The 13,349-nt window shown below is 40.6% G+C and overlaps 1 protein-coding gene across 2 annotated transcripts in view; it reads left to right on the top strand.

The window, feature by feature from the left end:
- Positions 1 to 6,950: 6,950 nt before the first annotated feature.
- Positions 6,951 to 13,349, top strand: part of PROKR1 (prokineticin receptor 1) — a 34,376-nt gene continuing 27,977 nt past the window's right edge. For both annotated transcript variants that reach the window (XM_066595465.1, XM_066595464.1), the window contains exon 1: positions 6,951 to 7,081. The gene's annotated coding sequence lies outside the window, so the exon portion shown is untranslated. The remainder of the gene's footprint in view (positions 7,082 to 13,349) is intronic.

The raw sequence follows: 13,349 nt of genomic DNA on the forward strand, positions 1-13,349 counted from the left end.
GAACTTTATTACTGCACGTCGCTTCCACTTATGTACCGAAGAATGGACAATCTCCAGACGCTGAGACACACATGCTTCTTTTTTCTGTGAAACACAGACTTTTCCAAGGATTGTGAGACGGGCGTTTTCTTTTTTTGGCTTTTGCGTCTACGATGATGCAATGGCTGGAGTTTGTCTTCCCATCAGCGACCTTAATGCTTTTTACATTCCGGCTCAGTTTCTATCACATCATATATTGACTGAAAGCTAAAGTATTTACACTCTTTGGTCATCACGGTGGAAGGGACCATTGGCAGACAATTCGGGGGTTTTCCAGTTTTCTGGGTCGGGTTCCATAAGAATGAATTTTACTGGTGGGCCCTGGGAGCCCCAATGCGACACTGCTGACCGGCCTGTTACACTTTTCCCGGAGGACACTGTCTGTAGCCAATGGGTGTATCGCTTTCTCCAGGAGGGAACCATCATAGGGATTGTATCAGCGACACTGCAGTAAACCAGGAGAGATTCCTGCTTCAACCTCTGTCCTGCACCAAGCGCCTCTCTCAACTGCTTCCTGTCTCTTCTTCCTACTGAGCTGTGTTCCTTTGTTACCGCACCATCTTAAAGAGACAGTACCATCGAAAAATAACATGGCATTTAACTTGGGACGATAATAACCTGCACCCCCCTTACAACAGCATTAGTTAATAATGAAAGAACTCAAAACTGAACGAGTCAATTACAAAAACAAATAAGTAATGAGAAAAAAAGTCCTAAATAAGTGTTTGTTCACACATAGCGTATTTGCTCTGGCCTTTCCGCAGAGGAAAAGCCAAATATGATAAAAATCGGCAGTGGCCTAATCTGCTATATGTTTTAAGGCCAGTCTGCGGATGTCTGCGCATATTGCTGTACTTTTTGCACACGCAGGTCTGGTTCACACACGCATGACACACCCTTCCATGGATGAAAAGGATGACTAATAGAGATGAGCGAGCGTACTCGGAAAAGCACTACTCGCTCGAGTAATTTGCTTTATCCGAGTATCGCTGTGCTCGGGTCTGAAGATTCGGGTGCCGGCACGGAGCGGGGAGCTGCAGGGGAGAGCGGGGAGGAATGGAGGGGAGATCTTTCTCTCCCTCTCTCCCGCCCGCTCTTCCCTGCTCCCCGCTGCGACTCACCTGTCAGCCGCAGCGGCACCTGAATCTTCAGGGACGAGCACAGCGATACTCGGATAAAGCAAATTACTCGAGCGAGTAGTGCTTTTCCGAGTACGCTCGCTCATCTCTAATAACTAACCTTATGAGGTCCAGATGTGTTCCTTTTCCCTGCGTTTTGTGCAGTGTTTCACGCTTCCCCTTGCACATTTGCATAGACTTCTATGAAGCCTCCGCTGCTCAAAGCGCAGTAACATTCAGCGGGTCCTACTTTATTCCGCGTGTGCAAAACGCATCCGCAAAAAACGCTCATGAAAGCGACCCCAATGAAATAAATGGGTACTATTCTCTGTGTTTTGCATGTGCAGATCTTGCCGGCGCAAATACCCACGCAAATCGGGTTGCGTGGAGAAGCCCCAACACAGACCTCAGGGCTGTGTCACACAAGTAAATTTGCGCAATGCGCAGAGAATAAAACTCGTTGTATCCAATGGGTTCATTCTGATTTTCACTTTCACATGTACAAAAAAGAACGCAGTACGCTCTACTTTAGTGCACATTTGCAGACCAAAGGCCCCATAGGGGTCTATGGGGGTTATTTAACTCTTCACCCGTGCGATTGCCCAATTTTGCAGGGAAGAGAATAGGCTAAATAACCTTTTAACTTGGGGTGCGTCTGTGTCTGTCTTGCATGTAAACGGTCCCGGTCCACACGAAAAATACAGCGCAATGCGCAGATACGCAGACTTTTTCCACCCTTTAACGATCGCACATACACCTTTTTACGGTGAGCATTAAGGGGCTTTATTCTGATGTAACTGCCTTTTTTTCTGGCACTGGCATGAGAAGCCTGGTATGGGTCTACTATGCCTGGGGAAGCAGGTGCTCAGCATGTAAAGGGTTAAACAGTGGGGATCGTCCGTTTCTCTGGTCCCCGCTGTTTGAGCAAACACCGGACTGTCAGTGCGACTGCGACAGGTAATACGCTGTCAAGGGGAGGAGGCTCTCTATGTCACCCATGAGACCCCCACAATTGCGGGATCCTGATGGGTTGCTATGGTGCTCAGAGGCTTGGATATGACCTCAAGGTCTGCCAGCTAAGGTGGCCTCTGGCTGAACTTCATAGGCTTTATAATACAGTGATATACTGAAGTACAGCAGTGCATTTATTATAAGAATGATAAAAGATGATGATATTTAAGTCCCCTAATTGGACAAACACAAAAAGTTGAAAAAAGTACTAAAAAAAACCCCTAAAAACCCCACAAAAAATTATTTTGAAATCAGAAATCTGATATTGACACAATCATAATGACATAGAGCCCCGTGTGGTGCAGAGTGCAAAGGCAGCAGGAATGCAGTTCCAAGCTCTTACTCACAACCTGAAGGTTGCAGGTTCAATCCTCACTTGGTTCAGGTAGCCAGCTCAAGATTGACTCATCCTTCCAAGGTCGGTTAAATGAGCACCCAGCTTGGTGGGGGGTAATAAATAAATTACCTGAAAGCTCTGCAGAATAACTTGGTGCTATACAAACAACAAGATTTCTTTTATTTTTGGAAAAAAGTTAGTACATTATATAACCCACTCGGCGCGCGCCATGAAAAAATAAAAATAGGCACAAATAGCAGATCTTGCCTATCTTGCCTTACAAAAAACACAAATAGAAAGTGATTAAAATGTCATATGGATCAACCAATGGTACCATTAAAAAGTACAACTCATCCTGCCAAAAATAACCTCACGCAGCACTATTGACAAAAAAAAGAAAAATGTTAGAGGTCTAAGTCACTCGTAGCATTCACTGTCCTGCAGGAAGGGAACTGCAGCTATTGGACGCTCCAAATCAGGAAGAAGAGGATCCAGCCGGCTGGAGGTGATGTGAACCAGGAGACTGGAGGAACCAGGAGAAGATCGGTGAGGAGAAGATGTGGTAAGAAGACTGACTGGGGGGGAAATAGGTAAGTGTTGATTTTTTTTTTTTTCTAATGACAAAACCCCTTTAATGGCTCAGTGATTAGCACTGTTGCTTTGCAATTGTGAGGTCCTTGGTTGAAATCTGACCAAAGACATTTGCATGGAGTTTGTGCTTCTTCTCCTCCTCCAGAAAAATTGCAAAAAAGTTGAAATAAAGTGTGAAAAAGTTGCAAAAAAAAACTTACGTAAATTTGGTATTATTGACTTAATCGTACCACCCTGCAGAATTAATTTACCGTTTTAGTCATACTGTGCGGTGAACGTCGATAAAAATAAAAAAACATGCCAGAATTGCAGATCTTATTAATCTTGCCTCTAAAACTATGTAAAATGTTCTATGTTCCCCAAAATTTGGTGAATGATGACTTAAAGTTCATTGCAGAAAAACAAGTGTTAAAAAAAAAAAGTGTTTTTAGCGTACAAAAAAGGGAAAAGCTAAGAAAACTTTATCAACTTGATATCGCCGGAATCGTGCTGACCCAGAGAACAAGGTCATCACCTTATTTCTTTTACAGTCTGAACGCTGTAAAAATTACGGTAAATCCAAAAAACAAACGGAAGAATTCTTTTTTTCTTCAATCCCCCTTAAAAAAAATGAATAAACGTTATACAACACATTATATGTACCAAAAAAAATGATGTAATCCGAAAATACACCTTATCCCGCAAAAAACAAGCCCTCATATGGCTCTGTCGACGGAAAAATTAAAAAGGCGTGGCTCTAGGGATGCGATGATGAAAAAAACTGATAAAGGAGGCCGTGTGAAATTAGCCTGAATTGGTCATTAATATAAAACAGGTTTCGTCACTAAGGGGTTAAACAATGTCGCAGGGCATTTGGGAATAGGTTTTGGTGAAGGACATGAGCGACAAAATCCTGGATTCACAACTTCGGCGAAAAGATTTGTAGACAATTGGAATAGAAGCGTTTTCGCTGTTTTAGGGCTTCTTCACACAAGCATATGTGCAAATGCGTATGCTTCAGCGCAATGCATTTGCACTATGAACTTGGTTGATTTGCCCGTGAATCTGTGCATTTTACTATACTTCTTTGCGCAGGCACAGGCCCCCCCCTCTCCCCCCATGATTTAAAAGGCTCTTTACCCTAATGAGGTCCAGATGTGTTCTTCTTACCATTGTTTTACGCTGTATTTTGTGCGACCGTTTGCATATTGCGTGCGCCTTTGCGTACCCCCCCATAGACCTATATGGGGCCCTGTGGTGTGCAAATGCGCACAAAATTGGGCATGTTCTATGCACATGCAAAAAAAGGAAATGAGAACGAACCCACTGAAATCAATGGCGTCTATTCTCTGCGTTTTACACACACAATCATCCCAGAGAGATGTCTGTCCAGTCTTTGTTTGAACACTTCCATTGAAGGAGAGCTCACCACCTCCCGTGGCAACCTGTTCCACTCATTGATCACCCTCACCATGAGAAAGTTTTTCCTAATATCTAATCTGTGTCTCCTGCCTTTCAGTTTCATCCCATTGCTTCTAGTCTTTCCTTCTGCAAATGAGAATAGGGCTGATCCCTCTGCACTGTGACAGCCCTTCAGATATTTGTAGACCGCTAATAAGTTTCCTCTCAGCCTTCTCTACTGCAAGTTAAACATTCCCAGATCCTTTAACCGTCCCTCATAGGACATGATTTGCAGATCGCTCACCATCCTGGTAGCTTTTCACTGAACTTGCTCCAGTTTGTCGATGTCTTTTTTTAAATTGGAGTGCCCAGAACTGGACACAGTATTCCACATGAGGTCTGACTAAGGAAGAGTAGAGGGAGAAATGATCTAGGCTCTATGCTTTTCTTAATACATCCCAGAATTGTGTTTGCCTTTTTTGCTGCTGCATCACATTGTTGACTCATGTTCAGTCTATGATCTATTAATATACCCAAGTCTTTTTCACATGTGCTGCTGATTAACTCAATTCTTCCCATTCTGTATGTATTTTTTTTTTTCATTTTTCTTGCCCAGATGTAGGACTTTGCATTTCTCCTTGTTATATACCATTCTATAAGTCACCGCCCACTGTTCAAGCTTTTCTAGATCTTTCTGAATCCTCTCTCTCTTCTCCAGTTTTAGCTATCCCTCCTAGCTTTGTGTCGTTGGCAAACTTTATCATTTTCCCCTTAATTGCCTGCTCTAGATCATTTCTAAAAATTTTGAACATTGGGTCCAGGACAGAACCTTGTGGTACCCCACTTGCTGATTCTATATTTGGTCATTTCAATTAGGATGGTATGAGATACTTTTTTTCAAATGCCTTATGAAAGTCAAGATATACTATATCTACCGCATTTCCGTGATCAATCCAGTCAGTGATTCTGTCATAGAAGGAAATTAGATTTGTCTGTCATGATGACTTGTTTGCTACAAACCCATGCTGGCTCTGGTTAATTACTCCATTCTTATCCAAGTACTTGCATACATGCTGTTTAATAATTTGCTCAACAATCTTTCCCAGTATAGAAATCAGAATCACGGGCCTGTAGTTTCCTGGGTCCTCCTTCTTCCCTTTTTGAAGGTAGGGACAACATTTGCCCTTTTCCAATCTTCTGGGACTTCTCCTGTTCTCCAGGAATTTTCAAAGATTATGGTGAGTGGTTCAGCAATTACCTCTTCTGCTTCCTTTAGTATCCTAGGATGTAATTCATCTAGACCTGGAGACTTGAATTTATTTAAGTTAGCTAAGTGTTCCTTCACCATCTCTCTGCTTATAGATAGCCTGCGTTATTTTATTCCTCCAATAGTACAGGGAAGATCAATTGATGTTATATCTACTTTCTGAGAGAAAACAGATACAAAATAGGAATTTAAAAGTTCGGCCTTCTCAGCATCATTCTTAACCAATTCCCCATTTTCATCTTGTAAGCATCCAATAGAATCTTTGACTTTTCTTTTGCTTTTGACATACCTCCAAAATCCTTTTTTAATGCTTTTGGCCTCTGTTGCAAGCCTCAATTCATTAGCTTTAGCTTTTCTGACACTTGCCCTAAAGTTTCCGCAGATCGCATTTTATTCTTCTTTAGATATTCCTCCCTCCCCTGCATCCATTGATTTCAATGGAAAGCACTTGAGATCTTGTGAAATATGCATGTGAAAATTGCAATTTCGCAGAAGCAATGCAATTTTTTTTTTTTTTTAAATGCACCGTCTTGCAGGTAAAATCGCAATTTGCTAAGAGTGATATCGCGCTCGCCTGTGTGAATGTAGGCTTAAGGAGATGGCATACAGTACAGCTCTGCAATAAGCATTCCATTTGCATTCTTTCCTTCCCCAAACTATATCACAAACAGACTGTCACTTTTCGTTGACACAGTATGACAGTAAATTAACATTCATTACATCGGTATATTAAATGTCCGCACAGCAGGCGAGTTCTTGTATCTCTAGAAGACAATAGCGCGATTGTTTCATTAGCTGCATGATGTATATGTCAAACGCTCAGTATGCAGCATGGGGATATGTTGCAGCATCATCTGCTGATTTCTTGTATTAGTCTGTTAGATAATACATCATTTTTAATAAGAGCCTCCAGGAATTTGATCTCACAGTTATAGTCATAATGAAGAATGATTATAATATATCCTTAGGCAGTATATACTACAGAGTGCCATAGAGAAGAGTAAGCTCTCCCCCCAGTGTATGGACTTTGCTTATAGCTATGCATGACAGAGATTCACCTCCTTGTGCTCTGCAGCTTTTCTAGGCTGCATTCTGGAAAGAGAGCAGCAGGGGGCAGCAGCACCTCCTGTTCTGCCGCAGCTTCACTCAGGACTTACTAGGGAGGTCCTTGGAGTTTTCTCAATACACAGAAGCAGAATTTAGAAGGACACATTGTATCACTGACAAGGAAAGCAGCGAAACAAGAGAGAGAAAACACAATTATTTCTTTACAGCTGGGGATTCATCAGCGTTTATCAATGGCAAGGAAAGATTTGTCGGAGTTCTTGCCGACAACAGGTAAGGAGTCACTTCTATCAGGGAGCTGTGCTTCAAGACTGATCTCCACTTCTTTAGTCCTTTAACTTTGTTGTAGCCTCTGATGTGAAGAGTTGGATCGTGTGTTGGGTTTGTGCTTAAAACACACTTTTCTCCGACTACTAATAATAATATACAGGAGACACTCAGGAAATAATGGCTTCAACTTCTTGTTTCTGAAAGGTAATTGTTGCAGAATTGTTTTTGCGAAGTTACTGTTATTTTTCTTGATGTATAATGTAATAGAGATAGATAGATAAGCAGATATCTGATTGGTAGATATGAGATAGATAGACCAGAGATAGATAATGAATAGACAGATAGATATGTGATGGATAGATAAATGGATACATATGTGATAGATAGATAGATAGATAGATAGATAGATAGATAGATAGATAGATAGATAGATAGATATGAGATAGATAGATAGACATGTGATAGATAGATGAATAGATATGTGATGATAGATAAATAGATAGATATGTGATAGATAGATAGATAGATAGATAGATAGATAGATAGATAGATAGATAGATAGATAGATATGAGACCTATGGTGAAAAAACAGTTAATACATCATATTATCGCTAGATAGATAGGCAGATATGTGATGATAGATTAAAAAAATAGATATGTGATAGAAAATAGATAGATATGAGATTGATAGATAGATTGATAGATAGGCAGATATGTGATAGATAGATAGATATTAGATAGATAGATAGATAGATAGATATGAGATAGATAGATAGATAGACATGTGATAGATAGATAAATAGATATGTGATGATAGATAAATAGATATGTGATGATAGATAGATAGATAGATAGATAGATAGATAGATAGATAGGAGATAGATAGATATGAGATAGATAGATAGATTGATAGATAGATATGAGATAGATAGATAGATAGATTGATATGAGATAGATAGATATGAGATAGATATGTGATAGATAGATAGATAGATAGATAGATAGATAGATAGATAGATAGATAGATATGAGATAGATATGTGATAGATAGATAGATAGATAGATAGATAGATAGATAGATAGATAGATAGATAGATAGATAGATAGATAGATATGAGACCTATGGTGAAAAAACAGTTAATACATCATATTATCGCTATACATTGTGCAGATGGCAAACTTTTGGATGGGAGAATAGTGTAGTCTGCAGCATTATTTTTCTGTCTAAAGAAACGGAAACCTTTTTCCCGTCTAATATCAGTTCCTCAGAGAGACAGACCCCTGAGCTGAGCCCTAATGCAGGTGTGAGAGCAGCCTGACATCCAGGTGTGATGATAGAGTCCAGTTAGAATTACTGTTTGTCTTATATTGAATTCTGACCTGATAATATGCTGAGTGTTATCTGTGTGCAGCTTAATAGAATCCATCTGCAATACTCCCTATAGTCAGGGACATCGGTGCAGTAACAGTACTGGGTATTAATAGAATCCATCAGCAATACTCCCTATAGTCAGGGGCATCGGGGCAGTAACATTACTGGGTAAATAGAATCCATCAGCAATACTCCCTATAGTCAGGGGCATCAGAGCAGTAACATTACTGGGTATTAATAGAATCCATCTGCAATACTCCCTATAGTCAGGGACATCGGAGCAGTAACATTACTGGGTAAATAGAATCCATCAGCAATACTTCCTATAGTCAGGGACATCGGAGCAGTAACATTACTGGGTAAATAGAATCCATCTGCAATACTCCCTATAGTCAGGGACATCGGAGCAGTAACATTACTGGGTATTAATAGAATCCATCAGCAATACTTCCTATAGTCAGGGACATCGGAGCAGTAACATTACTGGTACTAATAGAATCCATCAGCAATACTCCCTATAGTCAGGGACATCGGAGCAGTAACATTACTGGGTAAATAGAATCCATCAGCAATACTTCCTATAGTCAGGGACATCAGAGCAGTAACATTACTGGGTAAATAGAATCCATCAGCAATACTTCCTATAGTCAGGGACATCGGAGCAGTAACAGTACTGGGTATTAATAGAATCCATCAGCAATACTCCCTATAGTCAGGGACATCGGAGCAGTAACATTACTGGGTAAATAGAATCCATCTGCAATACTCCCTATAGTCAGGGACATCAGAGCAGTAACATTACTGGGTAAATAGAATCCATCAGCAATACTTCCTATAGTCAGGGACATCGGAGCAGTAACAGTACTGGGTATTAATAGAATCCATCAGCAATACTCCCTATAGTCAGGGACATCGGAGCAGTAACATTACTGGGTAAATAGAATCCATCTGCAATACTCCCTATAGTCAGGGACATCAGAGCAGTAACATTACTGGGTAAATAGAATCCATCAGCAATACTTCCTATAGTCAGGGACATCGGAGCAGTAACATTACTGGGTATTAATAGAATCCATCAGCAATACTTCCTATAGTCAGGGACATCGGAGCAGTAACATTACTGGGTATTAATAGAATCCATCAGCAATACTTCCTATAGTCAGGGGCATCAGAGCAGTAACATTACTGGGTATTAATAGAATCCATCAGCAGTACTTCCTATAGTCAGGGGCATCAGAGCAGTAACATTACTGGGTATTAATAGAATCCATCAGCAATACTTCCTATAGTCAGGGACATTGGAGCAGTAACATTACTAGTATTAATAGAATCCATCAGCAATACTCCCTATAGTCAGGGGCATCAGAGCAGTAACATTACTGGGTAAATAGAATCCATCTGCAATACTTCCTATAGTCAGGGACATCGGAGCAGTAACATTACTGGGTAAATAGAATCCATCAGCAATACTCCCTATAGTCAGGGACATCGGAGCAGTAACATTACTGGGTAAATAGAATCCATCAGCAATACTCCCTATAGTCAGGGGCATCAGAGCAGTAACATTACTGGGTAAATAGAATCCATCAGCAATACTCCCTATAGTCAGGGATATCAGAGCAGTAACATTACTGGGTATTAATAGAATCCATCAGCAATACTCCCTATAGTCAGGGATATCAGAGCAGTAACATTACTGGGTATTAATAGAATCCATCAGCAATACTCCCTATAGTCAGGGATATCAGAGCAGTAACATTACTGGGTATTAATAGAATCCATCAGCAATACTCCCTATAGTCAGGGATATCAGAGCAGTAATATTACTGGGTATTAATAGAATCCATCAGCAATACTCCCTATAGTCAGGGGCATCAGAGCAGTAACATTACTGGGTAAATAGAATCCATCAGCAATACTCCCTATAGTCAGGGACATCAGAGCAGTAACATTACTGGGTATTAATAGAATCCATCAGCAATACTCCCTATAGTCAGGGGCATCAGAGCAGTAACATTACTGGGTATTAATAGAATCCATCAGCAATACTCCCTATAGTCAGGGATATCAGAGCAGTAACATTACTGGGTATTAATAGAATCCATCAGCAATACTCCCTATAGTCAGGGGCATCAGAGCAGTAACATTACTGGGTATTAATAGAATCCATCAGCAATACTCCCTATAGTCAGGGACATCAGAGCAGTAACATTACTGGGTAAATAGAATCCATCAGCAATACTCCCTATAGTCAGGGACATCAGAGCAGTAACATTACTGGGTATTAATAGAATCCATCAGCAATACTCCCTATAGTCAGGGATATCAGAGCAGTAACATTACTGGGTATTAATAGAATCCATCAGCAATACTCCCTATAGTCAGGGGCATCAGAGCAGTAACATTACTGGGTAAATAGAATCCATCAGCAATACTCCCTATAGTCAGGGACATCAGAGCAGTAACATTACTGGGTATTAATAGAATCCATCAGCAATACTCCCTATAGTCAGGGATATCAGAGCAGTAACATTACTGGGTATTAATAGAATCCATCAGCAATACTCCCTATAGTCAGGGGCATCAGAGCAGTAACATTACTGGGTAAATAGAATCCATCAGCAATACTCCCTATAGTCAGGGGCATCAGAGCAGTAACATTACTGGGTAAATAGAATCCATCAGCAATACTCCCTATAGTCAGGGATATCAGAGCAGTAACATTACTGGGTATTAATAGAATCCATCAGCAATACTCCCTATAGTCAGGGATATCAGAGCAGTAACATTACTGGGTATTAATAGAATCCATCAGCAATACTCCCTATAGTCAGGGATATCAGAGCAGTAACATTACTGGGTATTAATAGAATCCATCAGCAATACTCCCTATAGTCAGGGATATCAGAGCAGTAACATTACTGGGTATTAATAGAATCCATCAGCAATACTCCCTATAGTCAGGGATATCAGAGCAGTAACATTACTGGGTAAATAGAATCCATCTGCAATACTCCCTATAGTCAGGGACATCAGAGCAGTAACATTACTGGGTAAATAGAATCCATCAGCAATACTTCCTATAGTCAGGGACATCGGAGCAGTAACAGTACTGGGTATTAATAGAATCCATCAGCAATACTCCCTATAGTCAGGGACATCGGAGCAGTAACATTACTGGGTAAATAGAATCCATCTGCAATACTCCCTATAGTCAGGGACATCAGAGCAGTAACATTACTGGGTAAATAGAATCCATCAGCAATACTTCCTATAGTCAGGGACATCGGAGCAGTAACAGTACTGGGTATTAATAGAATCCATCAGCAATACTCCCTATAGTCAGGGACATCGGAGCAGTAACATTACTGGGTAAATAGAATCCATCTGCAATACTCCCTATAGTCAGGGACATCAGAGCAGTAACATTACTGGGTAAATAGAATCCATCAGCAATACTTCCTATAGTCTGGGACATCGGAGCAGTAACATTACTGGGTATTAATAGAATCCATCAGCAATACTTCCTATAGTCAGGGACATCGGAGCAGTAACATTACTGGGTATTAATAGAATCCATCAGCAATACTTCCTATAGTCAGGGGCATCAGAGCAGTAACATTACTGGGTATTAATAGAATCCATCAGCAGTACTTCCTATAGTCAGGGGCATCAGAGCAGTAACATTACTGGGTATTAATAGAATCCATCAGCAATACTTCCTATAGTCAGGGACATTGGAGCAGTAACATTACTAGTATTAATAGAATCCATCAGCAATACTCCCTATAGTCAGGGGCATCAGAGCAGTAACATTACTGGGTAAATAGAATCCATCTGCAATACTTCCTATAGTCAGGGACATCGGAGCAGTAACATTACTGGGTAAATAGAATCCATCAGCAATACTCCCTATAGTCAGGGACATCGGAGCAGTAACATTACTGGGTAAATAGAATCCATCAGCAATACTCCCTATAGTCAGGGGCATCAGAGCAGTAACATTACTGGGTAAATAGAATCCATCAGCAATACTCCCTATAGTCAGGGATATCAGAGCAGTAACATTACTGGGTATTAATAGAATCCATCAGCAATACTCCCTATAGTCAGGGATATCAGAGCAGTAACATTACTGGGTATTAATAGAATCCATCAGCAATACTCCCTATAGTCAGGGATATCAGAGCAGTAACATTACTGGGTATTAATAGAATCCATCAGCAATACTCCCTATAGTCAGGGATATCAGAGCAGTAACATTACTGGGTATTAATAGAATCCATCAGCAATACTCCCTATAGTCAGGGGCATCAGAGCAGTAACATTACTGGGTAAATAGAATCCATCAGCAATACTCCCTATAGTCAGGGACATCAGAGCAGTAACATTACTGGGTATTAATAGAATCCATCAGCAATACTCCCTATAGTCAGGGGCATCAGAGCAGTAACATTACTGGGTATTAATAGAATCCATCAGCAATACTCCCTATAGTCAGGGATATCAGAGCAGTAACATTACTGGGTATTAATAGAATCCATCAGCAATACTCCCTATAGTCAGGGGCATCAGAGCAGTAACATTACTGGGTATTAATAGAATCCATCAGCAATACTCCCTATAGTCAGGGACATCAGAGCAGTAACATTACTGGGTAAATAGAATCCATCAGCAATACTCCCTATAGTCAGGGACATCAGAGCAGTAACATTACTGGGTATTAATAGAATCCATCAGCAATACTCCCTATAGTCAGGGATATCAGAGCAGTAACATTACTGGGTATTAATAGAATCCATCAGCAATACTCCCTATAGTCAGGGGCATCAGAGCAGTAACATTACTGGGTAAATAGAATCCATTAGCAATACTCCCTATAGTCAGGGACATCAGAGC

This window comes from Eleutherodactylus coqui, chromosome 3 (assembly GCF_035609145.1).
Source record: "Eleutherodactylus coqui strain aEleCoq1 chromosome 3, aEleCoq1.hap1, whole genome shotgun sequence".
NCBI classification, from domain to species: Eukaryota; Metazoa; Chordata; class Amphibia; order Anura; family Eleutherodactylidae; genus Eleutherodactylus; species Eleutherodactylus coqui.